Raw genomic sequence first — 12,017 nt, forward strand, 5'->3', positions numbered from 1 at the left:
GGTGCAGCGACGGAGGATGTGGAGGAGTGGACCGGGTAGAGATCGTCGGGGCTGTCACATCGGTGGAGCACCATCCGGGTACGGGCATCCTTAACAGAAAAGCCAAACATGTCAAATTCAACGGTGACATGATTTTCACGTGTAAGAGAACGAACAGAAACAAGATTTTTAATGATGTCAGGTGAAACGAGTACGTTAAAAAGATGTAATGGAACGGAGTTAGAAGGAAAAGCAGCATGGCCGACATGAGTGATGGGCATGGAAGAACCGTCGCCCATGGTAATGCGAGCAGCAGTGTGAACAGGGTGAGCGGTAAGAAGGTTACCGGGGTTGGCGGCCATGTGAGCCGTGGCTCTGGTGTCCATGTACCAGTCGCCACCGCCGGTGTACTGGTGTGGCGTGGGGGCGGTGTGGAGGGCCGCTAGCAGTGCGGGGTCCCATGGTGCCGGCGGGAGGGCCGGGGCCGACGGTAGAGGCTGTGGCGGCGGCGCCACGAGCCCCCCGGCCGGAGGCAGCCCATAGGCCGCCGAGGGGCCGTAGAGCGGCGACGACGGATACGCCTGAGGGGCCGCGTACAGAGCCTGATGAGGGGACGGGCGGGCGCCAAAAACACCAGGGTCGGGGGCGCGCGGTATGGGCATGGAGTATGTGTGAACAACCCCCGTCCAGGGGTTCTGGCCGGCCTGCCAGGGCGCCGGCGGGAGCGGGTGCTGCGGCTGGCGCGGTGCCCCGCCATGGGCAGCTGGCGGCTGCTGCTGCTTGCGGCCACCTCGGCCGTGACGCCCGCCCCGGCGCTGCTGCTGCTCGGTGGGGGGGCGGCGGAGGGGCCTGCGGTGGCGCGGGATATGGGAACCCGGGCGGCGGCTGCACGTGGAGGGGCCCCTGGGCGGGCCGCGGCGGGGGAGCCGGAGCGGTGGACGGCGCACTGCCGCGGGTTCCGGCGATGAGAGCCGTATGGGTGGCCCGGGCGCGCGACATCCGCATCCTCTTCTCCTCCAGCTTCAGGTACGCGGCGATCTTGGGGAAGGTCGGGTTGGTGATGAGAGGGATGTTGGAGGCGGCCTTCCCGAAGTCTTCGTTCAGGCCGGCGATGAGAGTGCTGGGGAGGAGCTCATCGGAGACCTTCTCGCCGAGGTCACGGAGCTCATCAACAAGCTTCTTGAGGCGCATGCAATAATCGTCGACCGACGAGTCAAGCTGCTGGCACCCAAAAAACTCGCCGTGCAAGAAAACCTTGCGTTGGAGCGCGTTTTCGGTGAAGAGGCCATTGAGCTTAGTCCAAATGGCGTGAGCGTCATCATCGGCGGAGACCACCGTGTGGAAGAGGTCCTTCGAGATGGTGGTGTAGAACCAGCGGAACAGAGTGGCGTTGATGGACGTCCACTCCTCATCGTCCTCCATGAAGCGGGAGTCCATGGAGCCATCGATGTGATCCCGGAGATTGTACTCACAGAACACAAGGGAGAAGTACGTCTTCCAGGCATAGTAGGTGGAGGTGAGTTGATCGAGGATGACGGGAACCCGAGCGAGGATATTGAGATCACGGTAACGACGGGATCGGGGCCGTCGAAGGGGTTGGTGTGGCGGCTGCGGGTGGTATCGGTGGAACCGGGGGAGGCCATGGCCGAGAGTGGAGGGCGGCGGCGCGTGGTGAAGCGGCGCGGCGGGAGGGATGGCGGCACGGCGCGGGTGGCGGCGCTGCGGGTGCGGGCGGAAACGCGAGGCGGCAGCGGCACACAGGGGGGCGGCGGCGCGGCGGCGAGGAGACGCGGCGGCGGCGGCGGGTGGCGGCGGCGGCGATGGGATCGCGGCGGCGGCAGGAATTAGAGTTAGGATCATAGGTATGATACCATGTTGGAAATGAATATTTTGGCAATGCAACTCGATGTATTGATCGGTGCATAGCGCACATATATATGGAGTACAAGGTGGGCCACAACCTCAACATACAATGACTAGGAGGTGGGCCGGACTATACAATATACATGCACAAACCATATATTCAACACTATGCTACCGCGCTGTTGCTGGTTTCGCAGTCCGGGCGGGACCATCTTCGTCATCTCTGCCGCGGCGTCGTGCCATCTCTCCTGTAGCGCTCGGGGGCTTGACTTCGACCCGCCCCCGGAGCGGCCGTGCGGGACGGCGCGTCCTCGCCGTCGGCTTCGCCATATTCGCCTTCACCAACGCAGCGCCGGCCGTCTGTCCGTGCGCGCGCCACGCGCAATGCTTCGTTTCGGTCGGCCGCATCCATCCACACGTCGCTCGCGTCTGCTCCCCTTCGCGTTGTGCCTTGCTCCGGCTGAAGCACACTTTCGCTCCATATTTTGTTTATCTAAGCTAGCTAGATGCAAGTCAAACCACGGTCAAACCATTGACCATACACTACCCAGACAACCCCCATATATTAGTCGGATATAATGGCCAGAAGCTAGCTCCTCCACTACTCAGACAACATCGCCACCGAGTCTTCCCTGCCGCTGCGCTCCAAGTGCCATCTCGCCTTCCACTTCAGGCGTCCCGCGCGCCACCGCGCCGGCACCCGAGCCCCTCCTGGCTGCCTTGCCCGCTACCGGCGAGCACGCCTCCACCTCCACGCGCACCCGTGCAGGTCCATGCTGTAGCAGTTGCGCGTGGGTGCCCCGGCTCCTCCACGCCTGCCCGCTGCTCCAGCTGCGCAGCTTCTGTTTGCCCCTCTCCGCCTCCGCGCCTCCCCTCTGCGGCCGCCTTGGCCTCCGCCCATGGCCGGGCCGCCTGCGCCGTGGCCCTCCCACGCGCTGCTCCGCCCCGTGGGCCTTGCGACGCCTCCTCGTCTGCCCGTGGCCGCCTCCCGCCTCGCAGCCGGCTCCGCCTGTCCCGCGCCGCCTCGCAGCGTCTGCGTCGTCCCGGCCCACGGCTGCACGCTCCGGCCGCCCTTCCGCCAGCGCAGTCGGCTCCGCGCCCGCGGCGCCTCGCGCCGCAACCCCGCCATCGCCCCGCGCCGCGGCGGCTGCCGCCCCGGCCGCCTGGTCCGCCCGCCGCGCGCGCCGATTGCCGCCTGCTCGGCCCTCCTCTCGCGCCGGCTTCCACGCCCGGCTGCGTCGAGCGCGGCATCCGCCTGCTCCAGTCGGCGTCCGCCTCCGCCAGTCGGCCCCGTATCAGCCCGGCCTCCCCCTCGCCATGCTCCAAGCGTGCTGGCTCGCGGACTGCCCCTGCCATCGGTTCGCAGCCGCTGCAGGCCTCCGCACGCCCGCGCCGGTTCGCTGCGGTAGCCGGCCCCGTGCGTCTGCGCCGGCTTCGTCCCGCGGCTAGCTCCGCGCCCGCCGGCTGTCTCGCAGCAGCCGGCTACGCCTCGGCCGCCTCACTGCTGACTTTTTGGGCGAGGACAAAAAAAAGGAAAGAAGGGTTCGGCTCCCCATGTAAGGTCGGACAGAAAGAGAAGAGAAGAAAAGGCCGACTGCTCGCTAGTCAGCTGAAGAAAAGTCTTCGAGCCGGCTGAGAATAAAAGAGAGAAAAGAAGTCAGCTCGGACAAAGAGAAAGCAAAAAAAAGTGACCGGGTGAGAGGGTCGGCTGTCCGAGAGGCCGGCTGGGACACAAAAATGTGTGTGTGCATCCGGCTGCCCAGATCCGGCTGAAGAAAATGCCGGATGCCCACGGCCGACTGGCAAGAAAAAAAGTGTGTGTGCCTCCGACCGCTGGCTTCCTGTCCGGCTGCAAAGAGCCCGACTGCTGTGTCGGGGTCCGCCCATCCGGCCGGCTGAAGAAGAAGATGAAGCAGTTGTCGGAAGATCCGGCCCGACTGCTCAGTAGTCGACCCGAATCTCGGGGGCTACACCCAGCGGGTGTGCTGATGCGCCCCCGCGAAGAAGAAGACGAAGTAGTCGCCGGGAGATCCGGCCCGACTGCTCAGCAGTCGGCCCGAATCTCGTGGGCTACACCCAGTGGGTGCGCTGGCGCGCCCCCACGGAAGATTGCAAACAAAAAAAGAGTTTTGTCCGGTTGCCAGCAGCCGGCAGAAGAGAAAAAGAAGAAAAAGGGCGCTGCAAGATGCCTCGCCGCCTGGCCGGTCGAGCCTGACCGGCCGGGACCCCCCTTCGAGCACTCGGAGGCTCGAGGGCTACACCCAGCGGGTACGCCGGCACGCTCCGCGAGCGCCGAGCCGTGCCGGCTGTCTTCGACAACGACCGCGACAACACGAAAATCAATGTGAGCTCCTCACCCGCATATTTTTTGCACAACGCAAGCACGGATAACCCCGAGTAAAGCTCGGGGGCTGTCTCCACGTTTTATTACAGTAGCATCACTGTTTACCCCGGCGCCAGCCAGAGTTGGCCCAGGGGCTGGCCGCTTGGCCTGAGACGTTAGATCCCGTAGACGGCTTAGTACCGTGCACGGTACCAAAGGCCCACTCTTAGTCACAGACCGCAGAGCGGCTGTCCGACTAGCAAGAGTGAACGCTGGAGGCCACCCACGCGAAAAACGTTCGGGAAGGAAAACGGTTCGGGCGACCCGGTCGTTTCCTTTACATGTACCTGCTCGGTCAAATCTGCTCCCAGACTCTGAGTACTGTACACTCCACTTCACGGCCCACTCTCAGCCACAGACCACAGAGCGGCTGTCCGGCGAGCGAGAGCACAAGCCAAAAAACGGAGGGAACATGAAAAAGGTTGAAGGGGGCTCGGACGAAACCGAGTCGGCACCCTCCGCATAAAACTTGCAATGCTAAAGGCAAACATTTGATATATCTGCGTGGACTAACTTTGTCTTTTTCATGATCATTTCCATGAACACTCGCCAAAAAACCTCTGCCCAACTTTGCCAAGTTGCCCGGAGGCTTGGGGGCTACTGACGGAGTAATTGACCACGGGTACCCTGAAGACGACAAGACAATATTTCAAGACATCGGGGCTAGCAAAACCCCTCAGTCCGACTGCCCGGCTGCTCCTGCCGGCTCCCCAGCCGGCTGCCGACTACGCTAAATAGTCGGCTGCCGACTGCGCCAACCAGCCGGCTGCCGACTGCAGCTCGACCCGACACCGACAAGACCCCGACGAGACGGCCATACCGCGGACAAGACAACCATACCATGATGCCATCATGTACAGTGTCACTTGTCCCCCGACACTATTTATGAAATGACCCAGGGGACAAGCTTGACATGCACCGTGCCTTACCCATGCCCACTACCAAGCTTACATCCTAAGCTACCCTCTCCTATATAAAGGAGAAGACATACATAGGCGCTCACACATATACATGCCCATGGACACACCCCTCACGCATGCATACATGTTCACTCACGGTGGAGCACTCTCATGCCCACTTGCTAGCTAGCTCATACACACATGAGACATATACAAGTTAGATGCCCATGGCACTAACCTCGGATACAGCTCTAGGAGCACTTTGTACTGCCCGATGTACACCCCAGATATATACTCGGACATGCAGGAGTAGGGGTATTATCTCTCCGGAGAGCCCTGAACCTGGGTAAACTAGCGCGTGCTACTCACAAACCCGCTCCCGGTCCTATCAGCAGCAGTCTTACCCTCACACTAAGCCCTTGTGGCATCTGTCGACTCGCAAGCCCCCCGTGAGAATACCACGACAATGGTCATGACAGTGAACATTGTATGCGCTATGGAACATGTCTACTATGCTCATGCTACAAGACACATGCGTAGTGCATAGTCTATGTTACCCTGAATAATCTTGGTTGTAAATATTTACTCTAATGATAAAGTCATGTTTTGGCTTAGTAGAGCTAAGTTACTTAATATGTTTTCTTAATACCACCTAGCCAACCCAAGTTTGAGGTTTGTCTCCGTAGTAGTATCTCGTATTTAGGTGGACAAAAATCCCTTTGTGACAAAAAAAATCTCAAATAGACTTTTGAAGCTATCCATTGAGATCGACCGCAAAAAATCTACTCCCCACCCTACCTTTTTTAGCAACCAATATTGCTAGATTTCTCCTGCCATATTATGGTGTGGCCCTTTAGGCACAGGCTCCGATTGACTCCTATTTTCTTTTCTTTATCTCACCAAATTTTTTTCACTCACTCTATTACTCTCCCTTGCAAATATAGAAAAAATGTCAGACCTAAAAACATCTAATGTGCAAAGTCTCCTCCTATAGCTAGTTGTAGGTTCTAGATCATATGCTTAAAGATTTCTTGAAAATCATCCAACACATCATTTGTGCTAGGACACCATGTGCTTATGACCCAAGACTAGATAGCTCAAGGTTAATGCGTTCAACACACGTTTGTGCATTGATGAGCATCCATCCATGTATCGTGTGCTAAGGAGCTAACGATGACGGTGGTTTTTGCTCTGATGTGCTTTAGCAACGACCATAGAAAGTTAGTCTAGGAACCCCTCTGGTGCCCTATTCACCAGTCTTTTGGACTCATCATTCTTCATGCAAATGGCTTATACAATAGCCCATAACCAATATTGTGTTTAATGTATTTTTTGTTCTGTAATTCATGTAATCAATTCATATGTTCAAAAATGTCTATGATGCATATTTCATAGAACACTTCTCTATGTAAACAAGTCCTGAAAGAATTTACTTCATGTTGGGCACACAAAAACTACTTCATGATATTGTAACTTCATAATGTCACCACATTATGTATATATGAAGGAAATATGCCCTAGAGGCAATAATAAAGTTGTTATTTATATTACCTTATATCATGATAAATGTTTATTATTCATGCTAGAATTGTATTAACCGGAAACTTGATGCATGTGTGGATACATAGACAAAACACAATGTCCCTAGTAAGCCTCAACTAGACTAGCACGTTAATCAAAGATGGTTAAGTTCCGCAGCCATAGACATGTGTTGTCATTTGATAAACGGGATCACATCATTAGGAGAATGATGTGATGGACAAGACTCATCCGTTAGCTTAGCATAATGATCGTTAAGTTTTATTGCTATTGCTTTCTTCATGACATATACATATTCCTTTGAGACTATAGAGGATTCGACACCGGACGCATGCTATTAGCTTCCGCAACGCATCGCTTCGCTGGTGAATATTTTGGCCGGTTCATTTCTTTTGCATGTGGCTATGCCCTGGTCACCGAAGGAATGAGTCATTTACTATTGAGACTTCTATATAACACACAAGCAGTCGAGAAGCACAGACGCTTCGTATCGATTCGTATTACCATCACCTCTCCACCATATTTTTAACTAATCCTCCTATCTTAATCGACATCTAACACGACTGTTTGTATATGCAGATCCCTTCGAGCTCCGGTGCACACAACCTCATCCACCAAAGATAGAGTTTGATGTCGTCCACCACAATACACATGGATGGCGCCCCTGCCCGCCTGCTACGCATCGGCGGCACCCACAACGCCTCCCGGGTCCCCGGCATCGGCTTCGCCTAACCACGGAGAAGCGCCTGGACAGCGCCAGTGCTCCTCGGTGCCACGCATCGGTTTCTTCCGGACATCCACTTCCAACGGCCAGCATCGGCTTTGGCCGGCAGCGGATGCCTTCCACACCCACCCCGCGCCCGTCACATCTCCTCCTAGGATCTTGCTGCTACTCCTCGTCTAGCCCCTCCTTCCTTTGCTTCGGCATGGAGCCTGACGAGCCGTTCAGCATGTCTTGAAGTGGTAGAGTAAGAATAGGTGTTCTTTATTCTGTGGCTCTGCTTGACTCACAAAGTACTTGAATTAGTTTCACCCACATAGGTAACTTGACCTTGCATATATACTGTAGGTACAAAATCCGCCTGAATGATTCACAGCTGGTCTAACTGCTCCCCATGGCAAGAGATTAAGTCCTAGAACTAAGGTGAGGTTATTCTGTTAAAAGTAAATAAAATGGTATACCTGACTTCCTGCCCACATTTTACAAGTAAGGAACCGTTGATTTGGGATCCATCTCGATGGCCCATAAGATAAATCATCTCACCCTACCATGATTAAGTACCGCGTGCATTTGTAGTTTTATCTGTTCCACGCTTAACATGGCCATTATTAGACTCTATTCCGAGAAGGTTTGTAGTTTCTAGACCTATTTTTTATTCCGCAAATCATTTTTTATCAATGTTTCTAGAGTAGGAACATGCCTTTTCAACCGATTAATTTGGTATCTCTAAACCTTTAGTACCAATCCTGCTTACTCAATGGCTTCAAATCCAAACAAGCTTTGAGGCCCTTGATCCAAACCAGCCATACAATTTGTCGTTTCTGTATTAAGCATTTGAAAGTTCAGGTGGTCCTATCTTCTATTTTTAATTACTGATGTGTTCTGAACATATTTTGGAATAACCAAAATATATTGATGTTGCAGGTTACTTTTGTCTAGATTATGGGGTAAAAAAGCTTTTGTATGGATTAGTTCTCTTCCAATGATTCTCATGTTTAATGTTGTGAGTTACTTCCACATATGTGCACACCCGAGAGTGTTGACAAGTATAGGTCTGAACAATTAAAGGAAGATGATACAACAATAGTTGAAGGAAGGTCAACCTATTTTTCCATCCAATTCTCGTTAGTCTTCCATGGACCTAAAAATATTACTATGAAACAAGATACATATTGTTTAGAAGTTGCCAAAATTCCAGTGGATAAACATTAGGGCTCGTCACTCCTTATGTTTACTAACCTCTATCTTAAATCTGCTTCCTTGTGAGTTTTATTTTTGATCTACGATGAACTTTGGTGGTTGTACTCTCGACTGCGAATTTCCCTATCTATATAAGTAAGAACATAGCCTCTAATTATCCTTACAGATTGTTATTCTTTGATTCCTATGGATTGCTTCCATTTTACACCTTTAATCTAATTAATTATGTTCAGCTTTGCGGAATCAGTAAGATTTACTTCACCATTCTCTCTTCATTGTTACATTTGTTCGGTTTACGTACATGCCATTGTTTTGTAACACGTTATCCTGACTTCTCAAACCATGACTATTAAACAATTGCAATATTAACTAGAGTAGAATATTGAATGAATATAATATGCTTATGGACTGCCATGTTCAACTATTGACCAGAAGTTCATCATTGTGGTAAGTTTAAAAGCTTTCTCCCTTGACTGGTCTTGCCTTATTAAGTCAAAATTGGTTCGCCTTTTTATTTCATCATGAAACTTATTTTTATGCGAATTGCTATACAAACATTGCCTTAACTAACTATATCATGCTTTGGTTTTTATATGCAAAAATTATGGTACAAACTGAATTGGCATGTTCTGTTCTCACTCTCATCAACTCTTGCACACTATTTTCTTTCACTTTTCAAGTGCCAGTGCTTTGTTTCTATTAATGGAGGTGATTGTTTGTTGTCTTCGCGCGATGAAGATAAACAGTGAGCTACGAGCCTACGATGTGGGCAACTAAGAATCGCTACCACCTATGAAACAAATCTCCAATGCCTATTTGATTTGCGGTATATTTATTTGTTCTTGGTGGGTGATATGTTTTTGATGCATAAATGGTTGGCAGGGCCATGATATTTTGTCAGTGGGAACTGAAACCACTAATGTTAATATTTTTTTGAAAGGAAACGTTATGTATTTTTGTAGCCAGTAGTGCATTGTTTAATCTCATGAAAAGGTTTTATTTTAGCCAAGAAAAGGTATGGTTGACAAGTATATCCAAATTATTTATATTTCATTTCTCTAACATATCAGATTCTTCTTGCTACACTTCCCGCAACAACGTGTGGGGTATCATCTAGTTAAAATTAATGATTGACGGTCGTGGCAGTGAACATTGTGTGTGCTATGGAACATGTCTACTATGCTCATGCTACAAGACACATGCGTAGTGCATAGTCTATGTTACCCTGAATAATCTTGGTTGTAAATATTTACTCTAACGATAAAGTCCTGTTGTGACTTAGTAGAGCTAAGTTACTTAATCTGTTTTCTTAATAGCACCTAGCCAACCCAAGTTTGAGGTTTGTCTCTGTAGTAATATCTCGTATTTAGGTGGACAAAAATCCCTTTGTGACAAAAAATCTCAAATAGACTTTTGAAGCTATCCATTGAGATCGACCGCAAAAAATCAACTCCCTACCCTACCTTTTTTAGCAACCAATATTGCTAAATTTCTCCTGCCATATTATGGTGTGGCCCTTTAGGCACTGGCTCCGATTGACTCCTATTTTCTTTTCTTTATCTCACCAAATTTTTTTCACTCACTCTATTACTCTCCCTTGCAAATATAGAAAAAATGTCAGACCTAAAAACATCTAATGTGCAAAGTCTCCTCCTATAGCTAGTTGTAGGTTCTAGATCATATGCTTAAAGATTTCTTGAAAATCATCCAACACATCATTTGTGCTAGGACACCATGTGCTTATGACCAAAGACTAGATAGCTCAAGGTTAATGCGTTCAACACACATTTGTGCATTGATGAGCATCCATCCATGTATCGTGTGCTAAGGAGCTAACGATGACAGTGGTTTTTGCTCTGATGTGCTTTAGCAACGACCATAGAAAGTTAGTCTAGGAACCCCTCTGGTGCCCTATTCACCAGTCTTTTGGACTCATCATTCTTCATGCAAATGGCTTATACAAATAGCCCATAACCAATATTGTGTTTAATGTATTTTTTGTTCTGTAATTCATGTAATCAATTCATATGTTCAAAAATGTCTATGATGCATATTTCATAGAACACTTCTCTATGTAAACAAGTCCTGAAAGAATTTACTTCATGTTGGGCACACAAAAACTACTTCATGATATTGTAACTTCATAATGTCACCACATCATGTATATATGAAGGAAATATGCCCTAGAGGCAATAATAAAGTTGTTGTTTATATTACCTTATATCATGATAAATGTTTATTATTCATGCTAGGATTGTATTAACCGGAAACTTGATGCATGTGTGGATACATAGACAAAACACAATGTCCCTAGTAAGCCTCAACTAGACTAGCTCGTTAATCAAAGATGGTTAAGTTATGTAGCCATAGACATGTGTTGTCATTTGATAAACGGGATCACATCATTAGGAGAATGATGTGATGGACAAGACCCATCCGTTAGCTTATCATAATGATCGTTAAGTTTTATTGCTATTGCTTTCTTCATGACATATACATATTCCTTTGACTATGAGATTATGCAGCTCCTGGATACTAGAGGAATACCTTGTGTGCTATCAAACATCACAACGTAACTGGGTGATTATAAAGATGCTCTAGAGGTATCTCCGAAGGTATTTGTTGGGTTAGCATAGATCAAGATTAGGATTTGTCACTCCGAGTATCGGAGAGGTATCTCTGGGCCCTCTCGGTAATGCACATCATTATAAGCCTTGCAAGCAATGTGACTAATGAGTTAGTTGCAGTATGATGCATTACGGAACGAGTAAAGAGACTTGCCGGTAACGAGATTGAACTAGGTATGATGATACCGATGATCTAATCTCGGGCAAGTAACATACCGATGACAAAGGAAATAACGTATGTTGTCATTACGGTACGATCGATAAATATCTTCATAGAATATTGAGAAACCACAAGTATTGGGGATCGCAACAGTTTTCGAGGGTAGAGTATTCAACCCAAATTTATTGACTCAACACAAGGGGAGCTAAAGAATATTCTCAAGTATTAACAGTTGAGTTGTCAATTCAAACGCACCTGAAAGACTTAATATCTGCAGCAAAGTATTTAGTAGCAAAGTAATATGGAAGTAACAGTAACTGTGGCAAAAGTAACAGTATTGGTTTTGTAGTGATTGTAACAGTGGCAACGGAAAAGTAAATAAGCAAAGATTAATATGTGAAAAGCTTGTAGGCATTGGATCAGTGACGGATAATTATGTCAGATGCGATTCCTCATGCAACAGTTATAACATAGGGTGACACAGAACTAGCTCCAGTTCATCAATGTAATGTAGGCATGTATTCCGAATATAGTCATACGTCCTTATGGAAAAGAACTTGCATGACATCTTTTGTCCTACCCTCCCGTGGCAGCGGGGTCCTATTGGAAACTAAGGGATATTAAGGCCTCCTTTTAATAGAGTACC

General features: G+C 49.5%; 1 long non-coding RNA gene across 1 annotated transcript; it reads left to right on the top strand.

The window, feature by feature from the left end:
* Positions 1–7,165: 7,165 nt before the first annotated feature.
* LOC125550934 lies at positions 7,166–8,667 on the top strand. The gene is made up of 2 exons (XR_007302061.1): positions 7,166–7,631; positions 7,733–8,667. It is a non-coding gene; the product is annotated as an uncharacterized LOC125550934 (long non-coding RNA).
* Positions 8,668–12,017: the final 3,350 nt, after the last annotated feature.

This window comes from Triticum urartu, chromosome 4, assembly GCF_003073215.2.
Source record: "Triticum urartu cultivar G1812 chromosome 4, Tu2.1, whole genome shotgun sequence".
Taxonomy (NCBI): domain Eukaryota; kingdom Viridiplantae; phylum Streptophyta; class Magnoliopsida; order Poales; family Poaceae; genus Triticum; species Triticum urartu.